The following is a 16,827-nucleotide window of genomic DNA, read 5'->3' as shown; positions in this document are numbered from 1 at the left end:
TTGTAAAATTTCACCGAAGTAACAACATTTAAAATATTGTAAAATGATAGTATTTCTAGGAGTACGTGATGGAATCAAAGGTATTTTGGTTGCTAGAAGTTGTCCTCTACAGATTTTAAAGGTGGCATATTTAGGTGAAGGTTGTTTTAAATAGCTGGAATTGGAATATTAAACAAGAAGAAAAGGCCTCTCGGTGAGTAAATTTGCCACTGACCTATTTTCACATCAAAGTGAAAAACTATATCGATACTGAAAGAAAAAAATCACACAGTTATAGAGTATAGTGACTCCAATTTTTCTGCCTAGGCTGTTTTCGCATTTTTTCTGCCGGTCATCAGCGGCAGAAAAAGTGAGGGGTAGGTACCTACCTGTTTGGTGATTATGATTTATGATCAAGTGTCTGAATGTTTTAGACCTTAGAATACAAGTTGGTTATCGTATTAGTGCTTTAAGAATCAGTTCTAAGTGATTTTTGTCACAATTTCTTAGATTTCAACATTTTCATGTCCAATAAATTGGGTCCAGTTTCACGTTTGAAGAAAAAATAGCATGTTTTATACGGAGAAAAATGACTTTTCGTGGCTCATCTGTAATTGCCGGCCTCGCGCGCTCGGCCGTCAAACGTACAGATTCGCCACGAAAAGTCTCATTTTTGCTCCTTATAAAACAATATACTATTTATTTGGCATTTCTTCAAAAACGAATTTTTTTGTCACAGTTTTACCCCCCCCCCCCCATTATTTAAAGAGCCGGCCATGCATTTCTTCAATTGTTGACCGTGAATTTCACTTTCGATGCATTAGGTGTAAAGTGTTTTTTTTTTATCCAATTTTTTGGCGAGTTGGCTAGTGATAACGTTTTATCAGCTTCCAAACAGTTAGTTCTTTTTCGACTTTCCTTTGCGGTGTTTTCACTTTTCGTTGTGTGAAGTTATGCCCCGCTATTCGAACAGTGAATACACGGACATGGTACTAGTGTATGGAAAAGCCCAGGGAAATGCAGTGCAAGCATAAAGAATTTTGATATTCTTGAAATTCCACGGGTACAAGTGATACGTGCTGCTGAAACAATTCGAAACAATGAAATTATGTTACAAAGAGTCGAAGATTCATTTCGTCACCGTCTTCAGTGTCGTCTAGACAATAATGGTGGCCACTTTGAACATTTATTATGAAGTTTTTGGCGATTTCAAGGTAGGTCTCCATTACCTATTACAGCTTTGCATTCAAATGTTTACATTTTTTGTTCCGTGTTGTGTTCATTTCTTATCCCTCTCCGCAAGAAACTGCTTTGTTAGCCATGGGCGGGTAGGTGAATTTGTATTAAATCTTTGACTAATTTTAACTCAATCACGAAAGGGTTTACGACAAAATGTTATTTACAAATTTAATTGCTTTGGATTAGTTCTATTACCAGTTAAAATTAATGTACTTTTGGCTGTAACAGGCTGTATATTATATATAATCTGACGGTATCCCTGATTCTTTGGTCGTGCCGAGTTTCTATGCGGATATTGATGATTGGGAAACCACAAAGCATACTGCCTAGAAGCTTATCCGGTGTTTCCCATACACTCACTAAATATATGCATATCGAAATATTCATTAAGTATATCATTCCTTTTTGGTAAAGAAGTTTTATTTTAGAAAATTGGTTGAGGGTTATTTCGACCAAGGTTTCCTGAAGTACAGTACAATAAATCCAGATTTTTGGAAACATAAGATCTGATTTTGCGAATTTTATTTTTTTATGATAACACTTATAAGTTAAAATAAAATATGTATGTAATGTTAAAATAAATGTAAAGAAGCATGTTACGCGTTTGTTTCATGTGAGTTTTTCCGTTACCAAATTTTGTAATGACGTCATCAACCTTTTTGCAAGGATACGTATATCAGTTTGGATATATGTAGTGTAGTACTAAAAAAAAAGGGTCTAAAGAGTTTAGACAGAACTTCCCTTGCTGTCGGAAACGTGACGACGGCATGCCTAATATGTTTTCTTTTCTTATTACATTTTTGTAGCGGAGCATTTTAAAAAATTTTGCGATAACGTTATGACGTTATCTCTATGGACGTAGTGTAATACTAAAACAATAGGGCTAGGCGGTTGAAATTTATGCGCTGCGTATGGACTACGGCAGACCAGTGGCTAGTAACCAAAGTTACGCATCGCGAAGAAAATTATGAATTTATGAGAAAACTAACGTTAACTGAACGTCAGTTGATGATTTTAAAATCCATATCCACAACATAATAATAATAATAATAATATTTTTAATAATTTTCAAGTGTCGATCTCGCTGAAAATGAAACTATTTCTGTAAATTATTAAAAATGATGCACAATTAGAAAGCGAGAAGTGAGTAAGGCAAGGATGCACCGGCCGCACTTCAGACGGGTAGAGAGGATGAATAAATTTCGACCGCCCAGCTTTATTTATAAACAACGACGTCGTAAACACTAAGCAATTTGACGTTTCCGGGCTAGGCTACCGTGGCAAAGCATAGCAAAACGCACCTGTGTGTGATGTTCGACGTCCCGCATGCTGTTGAATACGCCAAGGTCATCAAAAAGGGTGGCTCGTTCTTAATTTTATCAATAATAAATTGACCGATTCATTAATTTTTTTGACTCACCTGTTTAAGCAAATCTAAAAAATATGAATGCAATGATTAAAAATCTGTTCATATTTTGCACATTTGCGAAAGAATTTATTCGGCAAAATTTTGAGATGCCGTAATCAATTTTTTGGGATTGATAAACAGAAAAAAAGTTAATATGCTTACAACAACTTCGAAACATCTGCAAGATTTCAAAGTATTCAGTTTTGCAATTCTTAATTTAATTAATAAAATGAATTTTTTTGGGATTTATATAAGCAAATCCAAAAAATATGAATGGAATGGTAAATCGCAAGTAAAAACTCATCATATTTTGCATATTTTAGTTAGGATTTATACGGCAAAATTTTGAGAAGAGATAAGTAAATATATTTTGATTAAAAATTCATTGTGCTTATCATAGCTTTGATACATCTGCAAGATTTCTCAGCATTCGGTTTGGCAGATTCAAAATTAAATTGTTGTTTTATAATTTTCTGAAAGTTTTGGGTAACAACAACACGTGGTCATAAACTACATGTGTAGGACTATGTTATTTTATACAATTTAAAACCCATTTACTATGTACAATTTTGAACTGACGTCATCATCTACAGGCTATTCCTAAAATCAATACAAAATTTGACAACAATCGGCTAACTACTTTCGGAAATTATCTAGGAGTATCTAATAAAAATCAAAGACGGCAAATAGACGGACGGACAGACAGACAGACGGTAACTGGAGACCTATTTCTTCGTACTATAGGGATCATGAGAAAACGTAAAAGTAGAGAGTCGGTTGACGGACTCGATTATAATACTTCCTTCGCTTACGCTCGGGAAGTAAAAACTGTTTTTTTTTTATCCGAATTGTCTCGACAATATGTGTATAAAGTTTAAAATGCTCGGCAAATGCACTCGTTACTTTCAGGGCGACAACTTCTGATATATCACAAAAAGGGCGAATTCTCAGTTTCTTAATTATTTCTACTAAATTGTCTGATGAAGATGTATTAAGTTTTATGATGCTGCGAGTGTGCCGTCATTGTTTTCTAAAAGTTCAATTTAAAATTACCACTTTCTGAATCTCCAAAACAAAAGAGCGCGAATTCTCGTTTTTTTAATATTTGTTCAGCTTTGCCTCGGGAACATTTGTGTAAAGTTTTGTAGCTCTGCGATTTTGCAGTCGTTACTTTCTGAATCTTTAAAACCAGAGAAGGCGAATTCTCAATTTTTTTGAATTTTGTTCTGAACTGCCTCAAGACGGTTTATGTAATGTTTTATGATGCTCTAATGATGCAGTCCTCACTTTTAGGTTGACTGATTTTTGATATACCGCTCTCTAGATTTCCAAAGCGAGTCCTCCATTTTTTAGGATGTTGTTCTTATATATTTTAGCAGGGTTTTTGCAAAGTTTCGTTTTTTAAAATTATCCCTTTCTCAATCTACAGATTAACTAGGAAAAATATATATAACTTATGCATTACTATTATTTCTGAGATTCATTGAACTAATCTACTTAGGAACTTAAACGATAAATGTATTTCTAAAATATAACCGACGCAGTATTTGGCAGTTCACTTTCGTAAATAGCCACAATGTAACTATAGATTTTGAATTGTAAACGTGGATTTTAGTAATTTATTTTAGTAAACATTCAGTCACTTGACATTCGGACATATCAAATCACGTAGAGATTAACATTGTTAAGATTGTTTTCAAGAACGTAAAAGACAAGCTCACTCACTGCTCAGTCCTAACTTACGATGGTTATCGGCAATAATTATGACTATTCCATTCGCCTGTCATTTTTACAAAATAGTCCAATAAAAATGCAAGTTTACACATTTGTTACTATGGTTTCAACGAACTCTACCGAATATTCCACTAGTGGAAATATAATCGGATATACCACTACTGGTTCAGCGAATTTTTTTAACAAATGAATATTTTTAAAATTAGCAACAAAACATATCTATTTATTAAACATTAAAACTTAGAACAAAAGAATTTGAACTAATGGTAAGTACAAAAGGCTCGAAAATTTGTATGCTAATAATTATTTAGAAAAATAAAAGAAACATTTAGAAAATCTGACATTTTGTCAGTTGGATGCCACGGCTTCTTTCACCAAGATCTGAGAATCATCGTTAGAGGCTCTCAAACAAACATTATCGCTTACATGATGTACACATAGATGTTACCCCGGTAGTCGTGCTTGTATTGTTGCTTCTCATTTGCTCTACGATCTTTTTGTTGAGAACCGCTACTGATTTGTAAATACGATTCAATAGAGTTAATATTGTTATGACCGGTTATTTTCATTATTTGGTGTTCACCGACTCCAGATTTGGACAAATTGGACACTGCCGATGATCTTAGATAACTGGTTCGTGATTTTTTTTCGTTTCACATCCAAGCCAGTTCGTTCGGCTGAATTTTTCAGCCACTTACTGCTTTCGTTAATTCTTACCGGAGAGTTTTTACACCATATACCTCCATTTTTCCATAAAGGGTTGGACCCAAAAGTGTCCGTAAGATGAGTCTTTTTTGGACTCAATCCCAGAACGTTACCATGGAAACTAGTTATTTGAGGGAACTTGTGACTAGCGAGGTCATATTCATCGCACGTTGCATCATACTGTAAAGCACAGCAGGACATTTCATAGTCTAATAAGATCCCAAGTAAGAACGACCTTCACCGATTTGATAACCAAGTGAAAATTATATTTTTAAAAATAAAATATGTTTGTGAACGTGTATCAATAAGGTTGCCATAAAAAAATGTTCATGTCTATGATTAATTAAATAGTTATTTTTGTTACAAGTACCTAAAACATAGTTTTTTGGGACGAATTTTGCTGTTTCCGGACGAGCCGAAGGCGAGTCCGGAATAGCAAATGAGTCCCAAAAAACGTTTTAGGTACGTGTTACAAACAATATTTTTTTGTTCAAGCTCCCAAAACACCTTAAAAACCATTTATAAAAATGACTAATTTTGACAAACGAAGCAAATATTTATTGAAAAGTGGGCTAGTGGGCTGCCACCATAGTAACTACAGTGTTTTGTAAACACGAAAAAACCCTCGTACTGCGAAGTCTCGGCAAATGTACGAAAAGGAATATCAAATATTCTTACGATGGAAAGAAGAAAAAAAAATTGTAGTAGTAGATGAAGATGTAATGTTAAATTATCTTCATGAAAAGGTAAGTGCTGCCTTTATGTTCAATATTTATAAGCCTTACACATGATTATCGTGATAATTTCCGTATTTTGTTACAGTCACAAGAAGTAAAACCAGCTACTCTCTGGTCAAAATATTCAATGATTAAAGCTGTTTTGTCTGTCAAAGAAAATATTGAAATAAACAAGTTTTCCAGAGTCATTGCGTTTTTAAAGAGAAATTCAGTAGGATACGAGCCCACAAAGTCAAAAGTTTTCACACGTCAAGAAATTGACACATTTTTGACAAATGCAGACGATATGAAATATTTATTAATAAAGGTAAGTTTAAAAAATATTCTATGTATCAGATAGATTTATTTTTCATTTTGTAGGTTCCCCTTCTTTTTGGTGTATTGTCCAAGAAGACGAAGAATGTCTAATTATAACAATTCCTGATACTAAGAGCAACATTAAGAGAGTCTTTCCAGTGATAGCTAAAGGCAAAGCTGTCAATGGCCTGGAATTATACCAGAAGTTTTTACGATTACGGCCCGAGACAGTTCAACACGATCATTTTTTTCATTTGTTATCGTAATGGAAAATGCACTGTCCAACGTATAGGAATTCATTCTTTTGCGAAAATGCCCTCGGTTGTTGCTGAATTTCTTAACCTGCCCAATCCCAAGGAATATACAGGGCATTGCTTCCGACGAAGTTCTGCATCTCTGGCGGCTGATAGTGATGTTGATTTAATCTCCCTGAAACGGCTAGGAGGATGGAAGTAATTTTTTTGCAATATAATTATTGTTTTCTTCTAAATAGTAACAAACTTTAGGTCGTCTTCTGTCGCAGAATCATATATAGAAGAATCTGTTGAAAGGAAGAAGAAGATATGCAGACAGTTATTGGGAGAAAAGCAAAACGAACCATCGACTAACACACTATTAGTTACTACTGAAGCTACTTTCACGACATCAAGAGACATCAGCCTGATACCTTCAAGCTCCTCAGGTATTTTGTTTGGACACAACAGTTTTCAGGAACCTCAAAACTGTTCATTCCATTTTCATTTTGAGAAATAAATATTGTATTGTTGTATCTACTCCTTTAGAATAAATGTGGTTATTTAATTATTGTTTTTATAGTTTTTACTATTCAGTCCCAAAAAGTTGCCATGGCAACTTTTTCTTACTAGTACGAAAAAGACTCATTTTACGGACACTTTTGAATCCCTAAAATAACCATTTTTGGGAGCGTGTACAAAAAATTATAAAAAAGTATTATTTTTTCAAATTTGACTGTATTGGTTGCCAAATGACTGATAGTCTAATTAAAAGTATACAAGATCTGCTATATGCAGTTGTCTACCTTTTTCTGTTCCCTTTTACCGGGTAGCCGCGTGCAAACAGGTAAATTGATATTAGTAATTGCGCTCATCCGCTTACCACGATATTTATATATCAAAATGTAGGTAAATTTATTGCGAGTAGAGTAGTATAATGTTGCTTAAGAAAATCTGTTCATAGATTACGGTAGCTAGGCTTTGAAGTTGCAAAAATTGAAGCATGTAAATATGTGCGACAGAGAAGCGTTGCTCGTACAGCAGCATGCGATAAAGCAGGACGTAGTATAGCAGCTGCACGCTACTGGCCGGTAGAATATAAGAGAGTGCGCATGCTTCCTATTCGTAGTATAGACAAGGAAAAAAATAGTATACTATAGAGGATCATTTTCAAACGTAGTACGTTGTGATAAACAAGTGTTTTGTGAAAAAATTAAAAATGGAAAAAAATGCTTTTTATGTGGATTGAAAAATTCTGTTATTGATTTTAATGACAGAACATTTGATCATTGCTATTTAAAATTAGCATATCGACGATCTAAAGGCTACGAGGAGTTACAATTAAACAGAGATTTATTGGAGTTTGTAGGTTATCATTCCTCATCTTACAAAAAAGTGACTTAGAAGACGGCGATATAACTTCCGGAGATTCCGATTCGGAATAATTTACAATTATGACTTTGGCATTTAATGTCTTTTTTATGTAAATATTGTTTGATAATAAAGATTTATAATTTTTAGACTATACACGTGTTAGTAAATTTATTTAATTTTTTTTTTTAATTTTGAGAACGTTTTTTTATTATGCTTTTCTTATTTATTTTATTACACTCCAAAATGATCCTCTATAGTATACTATTTTTTTCCTTGTCTATACTACGAATAGGAAGCATGCGCACTCTCTTATATTCTACCGGCCAGTAGCGCGCAGCTGCTATACTACGTCCTCCTTTGTCGCATGGTACAATACAAGCAATGCTTATTATATTTACATGCTCCAATTTTTGCAACTTCAAAGCCTAGCTACCAGTGGCGGCTCGTGATCTAAAATTTTGGTGAGGCCACACCTTATGACGTAAAAATAGTTACATACATATAATTTTTTTTATATCTGTAAATTACTCTACTCGGTCAGTTGAAAGTGATACCTGAACATTTTACAAATCACGATTCAAAAAATTTCCACTTCCATTTTGCCCACACTTGGCGACTTACTTAGGAAATTTGGAATTGTAAGCTGGTTTTATACGTCAATACTAGATGAAAATTTATTGAATCACGAATTCGGCGTTTTTTGATCACAGGAAATTTTAACATAAAAAAATATTAACAAAAATGCACCACATAATCAACTGTCCGGTAAGAACCGACGTGGAGGTGGATGAAATTAATTCTTTAAAATTTTCGCGATGTCCTCTAAAGGGAAGCTTTTGTGTGCATAAAAATATAGCAACATCAATTAACTTTTTAATAATTTCCCTATTTTCGCGAACTTTGGCATTAAAATTTTCTATTTCAATTTTGCGAGCAGAATCTAGAGTACTGGCAATATTCTGTTGGCCGAGAAGAACAAACTTGCTTTACTTTTGGAATGTTTTTCCAAGAAACGCGACACATTTTTCAAATCTGCATATCCAGTTTTCCACCAAACCGATTCTCCACTATTCGAGAATAAAATACATGGCCAACGGAAAAGTTTATTCACAGTTGTACTCCCAGCAAGCCTATCATATTTTGTATACCAATTGAGACTGAACGCCCTGTTTTTTGTTTTTCTCTTTGAATTAATGTTAAACTTAGATCTGGACATGGACGTTCGCTTTGCTTTAACAATGTCACTTGTATTTCGAACAGTGAAGATTACCTGAGTACCAGATGGGCCTACTTCAGTGGCGGCTCGTGAAGTTTTCTTCAGAGGAGGCTCAAATTTGAAAAGTACTACTTTTTATATCTTTTATTATCTGAATAATTTTTTTCGTCATGCCCACGAAAAGAACACTCTTGCGTTGACAGATAAATTATATTGCATCGATTAGTCTTTTCAAAATTGCCCAATTTTCACCAACTTTCTCGTAATAGTTCTCCCTTTTATGGGCCGAATCTAAATTATTATTGGCAATGTTTTGCTTACCAAGCATTTGTAATTTAATCGAAGAAAATATGTGTTCCTGTGATTTTTCATGCCTTTCTATAGCTCGTGACAAATTTTGTAAATTATTATAGCCTGTTTTACCCCAAGCGGAAGATTTATCAGTTTATCGCTTATAAATAATACACAATTCCAGCAGTATAATTTGTTTCTTAAAACCGAAGCCGTTAATTATTTAGTTTTATTATAATTATTTTCATGAAATGCTCTGTTTTGTTTCTAATTGTAACTGTCAATACCATTAATGGGAGTGATGGTGTTGGTCTTCCCTTTTATACCCTTACCTACGTAAAGCCTAAACACCACCACCACTGAACAGGGAGCTCGCGAAACCACCTCAATGTTTTTCCTACTTACACCCGATTGCTCCAACTAATAAGAAAGAGATAAAGTTATCTGTACGACTTGATCTGAAAAGAGATGAACTAGCCGGAGGCTAGCGGCTTGGAGCGGCAGTCCGATCAACGTTTTAGCCAATGCAATACCCACTGACGGTGCTTCAAGGTTACGGTCTCATTATTCAGATGCATCGTCGTTCGGAGGCTAGCGGCTAGCAAGCCTCTGCCGCTGAAACCAAACGCGGAGTGGTGTGAATGTGAATTATGATTGTGAAAATATAAATTTTTCCGACATTTTAACCTGATATATGATGAAAGTAAATGAAATCCAAGAAAATATTCTGAAAAATAACAAATGTCTACAAAAATATAAATTCTTTCATCGAAAAAAATTAGAGGAAGCTCAGCTCCAAAAAATAGAGGAGGCTCAGCCTGCCCTGCCTCCTCTGAGGAGCCGCCACTGGCCTACTTCCATGGTCATTATTATTTAATTACAAATAAAATTAATCGGAGTATCTACAATCCACTAGTTAACCAAGTACCAAACTCGTTAACGACAACGACTAAAATTTAAAATTTATGCACACTGCAAAATGCAAAACGCACGTGCAGGTTGATCTATGATGTGGACCGAGCTAAGAAGGAGAACCAATCAGATAAGAGCTGCGGCCGGCCTCAAAACTATCTGTCCTAAAGCATTTGATTCCCATAGTAAGCGGTAGCGGTAATACTATGCGTTGTAAAAACTTCGAGCCTCCTAGTCCCACATTTTGATCAACCCATGAGGCCGGCCTAAACGCATGACAATACATGATTGGTTAGAATAACGCTGCGCCTTTATTTTGTGGTTGGCATAGAAAGTTCAATTGTCGCGCTAATTTTAAATTACCCCGTACATACAAAAAAATAGTATGGAAGAAAAATATTTTTTATGATTATGTATGGTGAGGCAGGGCCTCACCTGCCTCACCTGACAAACCGCCACTGCTAGCTACCGTAATCTATGAACAGATTTTCTTGAGCAACTTATACTACTCTACTCGCAATAAATTTACCTACATTTTGATATATAAATATCGTGGTAAGCAGATGAGCGCAATTACTAATATCAATTTACTTGTTTGCACGCGGCTAACAGGTAAAAGGGAACAGAAAAAGGTAGGCAACCGATCGACTGCATATAGCAGATGTTGTATACTTTCAATTAGACTATCAGTCATTTGGCAACCAAGACCACAGAATACCATACAGTACGGACAGCTTTTGAAAGTCCCATAAGAAATACACGTAACGGACCAGAACAACAATAATCGACCGTTGGGTAAGGACATAACCTTGAATTTTGGCTTGAAACTGTAGTGGCAAACCTTGTTACTAAATAAAATTTACCACCATGTCAACATTGTGCGTCAAATTTGACATTTTAGATGTTTGGTATTTAATATTGTAACTGTGATTTATTATTTTTACTGAATAGAAAATGCGCGTTCGAAAAAATAAATAGAATAAATAATCTTGTGGAAACTGTACACAGGGCACAGGGGTGCGGTATGCTGGTCTGGACACAGTTACGAGGGCTGCTTTTATTATCGACCACATGAAGGTAAAATTGAGTTGGTAGAAAATAGTGAAGCAAATCATTTCTCTAGGGCTGCAACATAAAAGGTGAATGCTTCATGTAGCATCTTAAGCCCGCCATTCACGTTCCAACGCCGCAGTACAATTGTTTTGGATACGACGAAATTGAAGTGTTTTCGAACGACTGTGTATGCGATCAAGCAAATCGGTTGGATGTGGACGGTTGGTGAACAAGTCTGTCTGCAGCAGCAATCGTGTTGTATTGGATGGAAATTTGATCATGTGTGGACATGATTCGACAGTGTATGTTATTCAAACCGTGAGAGCAGCTATAAAAGTACATTTTCGTCATTTCGTCAGACATGTTGTCATCACGATCGCAAATTTTTAACTGCAAGGTCGTAACTGCTGCTTTTTAACAGAATTGTACAACAGTTGCATCCAATACAATCTTACTGGGACGTTGGAATGTGAATGGCCAGCTTTACGATTACCAACATGGTGGATCATCTTCAAACGCGTTGAAGTGACAGAGAAGTTTATCATATATGATGACATTACGTGCAACGGCAAAATAACTACGGGCCGATTGCATAAACGCAAATCAAATTTAATCTCTGATTAACTCCATAGTAACGATTGTTATTATCATAATTACAATTGTTCTTAATCAGAGATTAAATTTGATTTGCGTTTATGCAACCGGCCCTACATGTTTCACAGGTGTATTTCATCAAGCATTTCTTCATTAAGTATCCACAGACATAACTTAAAGAATTTTGTTCCTCCATGTCCAGATGTCTGTAGTCTGTCATATTTACTTCCACAGATTTATGTGCAAAAGTTGTTCAGCTTAAAACTGTATTAATAATGTAAGGATCCAATTCGAATTTTTAAATTTCAAACGAATTTCGCGCGCACAAGGAACGGTTGGTAAGAAAAATAAAGAGGTTGGCAACCAACCACACCAAGAAAGAGACATGCGCGAAAAGCGGGGGTGGTATTATTCCTTATAAAATCACCCACTTCCTTTTGACCGCTTCGAACAATCACACCACTTCCTTTTGACCGCTTCGAACAATCACACCACTTCCTTTCGACCGCTTCGAGCAATAGGTTGTATTTTTGACTGCGAGTTATTCTGTGGCTTTGCTGTTGGTTTTTTATTTTTCAGTGTCGACGCTGTTCCACTGAAAAACCTAGCAGCCCCCGTTGAGCCATTGGGTGTTCCTGATTTCTCATCGTTCTTACGACGAGATTTTTGTGTTCGTTTTGGCGGTAAGCCGTGTTGAAATCTTCGCATCTGTGGAGAGGTATGTTTTGACCACATGTTTTGAACTGGGTCCTGTTTCGCGGCGAGTTTCAAGTCCCGACGGTGCTTCTGACCTCGTGACTCATCGACGCGTGCGCTTTTTTCCACTAATCTCGTTTTTTTGGAACGAAGTTCCTTACGGCAGGCTTGGAGGAGATAGGGATTTTGCTGCGCGACCGAACTGAAACAAATGTGATAGTAAAACCGTAAGAAAAAGTCTGTGGAATAAAACCGTTAAATGAGACGTGCGCAGGCGCGGCAGTCGTATACACAAGCGACTTACGGCAGGCTTGGAGGAGATAGGGATTTTGCTGCGCGACCGAACTGAAACAAATGTGATAGTAAAACCGTAAGAAAAAGTCCGTGGAATAAAACCGTTAAATGAGACGTGCGCAGGCGCGACAGTCGTATACACAAGCGACTTACGGCAGGCTTGGAGGAGATAGGGATTTTGCTGCGCGATCGAACTGAAACAAATGTGATAGTAAAACCGTAAGAAAAAGTCCGTGGAATAAAACCGTTAAATGAGACGTGCGCAGGCGCGACAGTCGTATACACAAGCGAGTAGTGGATAATAATACCTTTCTCTTTCTCCCTCTTTCTTTTCGTTCTCTCATCCCTTTTTAAATAATTAAAACAAATTCTCCCTTCAATTCCAAACATTTAAATATACATTAGGGTGATTCAAAAAAAAAAAAATTATTTTTTTTTCGTGTCAAAGAGGTTCAAAAGTTTCTTTTCAACGTAAAAAAATACCAGTTAAAAGTTGAGCTCTTAATATTAATATTAAGACCGTCCGCATCGCGTTTTTCTATTTCCCATAAGAATAACATGGGAAAATTTTTGTTTGCACCTTCTGATTTTTATTGCTAGCCCGTCGTGTGTCGTGAAAAAAATTCAATCACATATTTTTATAGAGAATTGAACGCTCTACAAAAAGTGTCTCCTATGATTTTGCGAGAAACCTGACTATGATTTTTTCACCCACTGATGCTGAAAATGTTCGGAAAGAGTTTTACTGGCCTTATTATAGCATAAAATTATAAACAATTACTGTTTAAAAAACTAAATTTAAAATGTGTATAAATTTTTGTGGTGATTTATTCCAATAAGACCATCAAATTTATTGTAATGCATCAAAAACGTCAAAATTTGGATAAATTTAACTTTAGCCTAAAATAACTCTTCAACTATCAGGTTTCTCGCACAATCATAGGAGACACTTTTTGTAGAGCGTTCAATTCTCTATAAAAATATGTGATTGAATTTTTTTCACGACACATGACGGGCTAGCAATAAAAATCAGAAGGTGCAAACAAAAATTTTCCCATGTTATTCTTATGGGAAATAGAAAAACGCGATGCGGACGGTCTTAATATTAATATTAAGAGCTCAACTTTTAACTGGTATTTTTTTACGTTGAAAAGAAACTTTTGAACCTCTTTGCACGAAAAAAAAAAATATTTTTTTTTTTTGAATCACCCTAATATACATATATTTTGATAATTCTACCTATTTTACGTAATTTATTATTTCCTAAAATACTGAATTTCCTAAATACTTTCCTGTACTTAAATAAAAACTAAATAATCAGCAAAATTTAAGAGAAAAATCAAGAAAACCTACATAAAATTGAGCACAATTTTTTTTTGCAAATTGTGTCGATTCTACATTAGCCGAAGGAACTTCGTTCCTACCTGGTGTCCCACGACACCACATCTTTTTGTTTATCTTTCATTTAAAATCCGTCGTAGTAGGGCTTTATAGGAAGTGATTTTTAGTTCGGGCCATGCTTTATTTAGCTATATTTGTGAAATCTGTATTTTGGATGGCGGCAAACGAGTTGTTATTTTCACCGTTCTTTGTTCAGGCAGCAGCCATTTTAAAGCGTCCATTTTGTTTTTTTTAACCGAGCACATGTTTTGTGTAATTGAATCTATTGAACAAATTAACAACATTGTGGGTCATGGGGGGGACGTGCATTTTATTCCTTTGATTTAGCCCATCGTTTACACAACGCCACAGGATTCATCGCCTTTTGCATCGCATATTTTCGACGCCTATTTTTTGGAATGACGCATTCGTCCAACGCCATTTGTGCCTGCAGATTGTCTGCCATGTTTTTGTTTGGGGAAATGTATGTATAATAATGGCCCACAATGTAGCTGAATAATTTCATGTTTTGAATTTTAACCAATAACTTGACTGGACACGAATTATTATTAATCTCATGTAAATTTGTTAACTTTGCAATGTTTCACCTCATGCAATTTGTCTTTACCTCACGATTTCAGCCTCAGTAATTTTCTTTGTTGTATAATTTGAATTCAACGTAAATTTCTATGCTCTACAGTTTTGACCTAACATGATATTTTATTTGCACAAGTTTATGTCATACTAGATCTTTGTTTTATGAATCTTTGCTAAGTTTTGATCATGTAAATATTTCTGTTGATGAATGTTTCTGTCATATAAATTATCTGATGTCCAATTTTATATCTCCATTAAGAATTATTTGTTGTTGAATTTTCGTAAGAGTGTGTGGCGAATTTAAATGTTGTGTATTGCTCTTTGTTGAAACTTTAACACTTGTTCGGTTGTAATTTAATATTAGAGTCATAGAGATTGAACATTTAAATGGAATTGGGGGTAAATAACACATAACTCGTAGTGTACGTGAGGCGCGCGACTCCTTCTCAAACTGACGGGATTAATCGCGTCACCTGCACAAGTCCGCGGGTTTGTATAGCGTCAGGGGGCGATCGCGGGTTTTTAACGCTGGCGCTGTCGGCTTCTGTACATGGCCGGGACCCAACTACGGATCTGCGATCGTAACCGCCTCGTTTCGCAGGGCACGTTCGTAATGGAGATGTGCGTGTGAGCAGGCTTTGGTGTAGATAGAATCACCGTCGTGGGGGAGAGCAGTGACGATCAGGAGTCCCAACCTCTACTTGCGCTACAACGCCCCCTCTGGGTATTTTGCTGTGCTCGTAAATGAAATTGATATATCTTGTTCTATATTTTGTTCGATCGCCACACTCTCATAATGATTCGGGTTCTGACATCCAATTTACATATGTGTAGGTTTTGTGCTTGTTCGGTTTTCATATGTGTATATCTGTCAATTCGCGAGTGTTTTCGTTTCATATATCTTAAGGTTTTTGAAATGTAATATGTCGGTGAATAAAACCCCAGGGGGTTTTGGGGAATGAAGACCGATGACGCCTTGACCCTGCGGACTCGCCAGAAGAGCAAGTTGAGCCTATGTCGTTCTTCGTTTCTTTTTCCTCCTTAGGAAGGGTTTCGACCTACCTAATTTTGTCTATTATTTCTTGCGCTCTCGACAGTGTATGCACTTGTATGAAAGAACGTCTTCCCGCCATTTTTGAAAAACAAAAAAAAACACACAACGTAGGTTCTCATTTGTTAGACGATCACAGCCAAGGCCAAACTTTGAATTTTTGAATTTTTCGCGGGCCTTTCAAACTTTTTCAAGGTCAATTTAAAGGCGGGAAGTTTGGGTTATCACAATAATTTGACACTGGTTACTTTCTTTAGATTCAATTGCTAGTAAAATAGATCCTAAATCATTACAACTATTGGAAATTTCAATGAGCTGTAAAAATTGCATAACAAATAATTTTTTATTGATTATAGAATAATATACTTCTTTATATTTCTTATCTTACAGATTCCGAGGGAAATTTAAAGAAGCCCCTGAAGCAGGTTTTTTCATTGTGCCTGCAATCACAAGGTGGTCTACCACTGTAGTCCATGTTACTATGAAAAGGTTCTCAGAATCACTTCACTAATTTAACTAACAACAAAAATTCAACCAAAAACATCAAAGTACTTTTCCCAGGGAAGATGAAAACAACAGCCTTCACTTTCTGACTCTTCAAACGGTTCACACTTGGCGAAAATTGAAGGCATTGACAAAATAGGTAGTTGATATGTTTATGTTGAAATAAACTTGGTAAAGTGATAGACTTTTATTAATGAATAAAATAAATAAGTATAAGCACAATTCTTTTTTATTGTTCAAAATGGTCTTTTTTTCGTAGTCTTCATACCACACTCCAAAAATTGGTTTCAGTTCATTCGATGTTTATATCAGTTCCTTTTACATTGTTTTACGGACGAGCTGTATTTGTTATTTAGGTAACCAATATTCCACTTCGTTCCAAAAATCCCACCTAATCAAAACGGTTGGGTAAGGACACGTTGCTCCAATATTTGACGAGCTGTCTCTACTGATGGTACACTGTGACCAAGACAGTCAAATTTGAAAAAATAATACTTTTTTATAATTTTAATTAATCATAGCCATGAACATTT

This window comes from Zophobas morio, unplaced genomic scaffold (genome assembly GCF_036711695.1).
Source record: "Zophobas morio isolate AGI-343-1 ecotype UQ-CSIRO unplaced genomic scaffold, CSIRO_AGI_Zmor_V1 ptg000014l, whole genome shotgun sequence".
Taxonomy (NCBI): domain Eukaryota; kingdom Metazoa; phylum Arthropoda; class Insecta; order Coleoptera; family Tenebrionidae; genus Zophobas; species Zophobas morio.
Note: the sequence above shows the minus strand (reverse complement) of the source record.